Below are 1,910 nucleotides of genomic sequence, written 5' to 3'. Positions count from 1 at the left end.
GAGCAGTCTGCTCTACTGTGGTTCTGAAGGAATGAATGTTAACGTGGCCTCCTCCCTCTTGGAACCAAACCTGTGTCATTTGGAAAACCTTTATTCCTTATTCAGAGGCTAAGAGACACAATATTCCAGCTCATTTCAGAGACTAACCTTACCAACAGCCACGTCACCTTCTTTCCTTTTATTTTTCCTTTGTTCCTTCATTTATTTCTCTATCTTCCCTTATTTCTTTCTTTTCTTTTCCTTTCCATCTTTCTTTCCTTTCCCTTTCTTTATTCTTTCCTTCCTTCTCTCTTTCCTTCCTTCCAAGTAAGTGAATTTCCCATTTCCCCTATTCTTAGTTTCCATAGCTTGTGGTTGGAAAATGTTTTCTTGTGTTGGCACCAAATCTTATTGGAGACATTTAAGGACTAGGTATTTTTCTCCTTATCAATTTGCACTTGGTGCAGTTAAGATAGAGGTAACTGAATCCTTCTAGAAGGGCTATTACCACTATTCTAAAAGGTCTGCACATTGCAGCAAGAATCTGAACTCCTGTAGTAGAGAAGCAACATTTAGCCCCTGAGGCAAGGAGACTATCAAAAACAAAGAAGTTTGTTATGGGTAACCAAGACCAAATGCTTCTGGTTTCTAGGTGAGATACCCCCCTCTCCCCACACATCTGCATCCTGAATTGGATGTGGAAGGATTGGTCTGACATAAAAAGAAACTCCATGATTTTATGACTGTATGTTGAGGGGAAATAACTTTCATAAGGAGAAAGGAATTTTTAAAGAAAATAATTATTGTCTAAAAGAAAAAGCAAACAAAATCTCATTCATTTATAAATGAAAATGTTTCATTGACTCTGTAACTACTTATGAGGTTGTAGTCTTCTTAAAAACCTTCCTAGTAATAAAGAGAAAAACATGATGAGTCTTGATTTTCTATTGTGCAGCTTATGCTAGTCTGCCTGCCTAGAAACACAAGTAGTGACATTTGCTTTCAATTAGGCTCACAGTTGCATAAAATAGCCTTTCTACAGAATGGAAAAAGACATAGAATAGGTACCAATGTTACTAAAGGCCCTTTGGTTTCTCCTTGGGCATTTTAGTGCATTGTTCCTAATAAATTTCGAGTACAAGACAATCTCATCCCCAAAGCCTCAGGCCTAAATTGAAATAATATCTGACCAATGACTGGAGAGATGGATGGACAGACGGATGGATGGATAGATAGATAGAGAGATAGATAGATAGGTAGACAGACAGACAGACAGAAGATAGATAGATAGATAGATAGATAGATAGATAGATAGATAGATAGATAGATAGATAGATAGATAGATAGATGGGAATGGGGGCACTCTCATGACAATAGGATATTAGATATTGAATGGTTGAGCTCCTGAGAAGCTTTGCCCCCATTTTCTAGATCACTAAATTTTGCCCTGTGGAGAATGACCATCTCAATCTTATTTGTTTATTTGCTTTTTATTCTTAGAGGAACTTTGTGAGGACTTGTATGATAAAACCTCAAAAACATTTTGAAAACCACAGAAATACAAATATCCAAACGCTATGCCCCCGACACCAAAATTAAATCAGATGCTTCTTGTATTTCTCAGCTGCTACCCTTTCCTAATTACTTTCTGTCTCTAGTTCCATGAAGACATAGTAAAGCTGGAAAATTTGCTTTTTGTACAATACTTCTATTTAGTCACTCATCACACCCCAGGAGCTATAAATAGTCACAAAACTAGAAGATACTACTTACAAAAATCATTTGCCTCAATTTTATACACAAATAGCCTTTAAGTACTGATTAAGGTCATAGTTTAATAATTATGTTTAAGTATAGTTCACAAAAAAAAAATGACTCATTGACTAATTTAAGATTGTTATTACTCACTAGTATCCTTTTCAAAAGAAAAC

This window comes from Dasypus novemcinctus, chromosome 5, assembly GCF_030445035.2.
Source record: "Dasypus novemcinctus isolate mDasNov1 chromosome 5, mDasNov1.1.hap2, whole genome shotgun sequence".
NCBI classification, from domain to species: domain Eukaryota; kingdom Metazoa; phylum Chordata; class Mammalia; order Cingulata; family Dasypodidae; genus Dasypus; species Dasypus novemcinctus.
The sequence above is the reverse complement of the archived record's forward strand: the minus strand, read 5'-3'. Positions refer to the sequence as shown.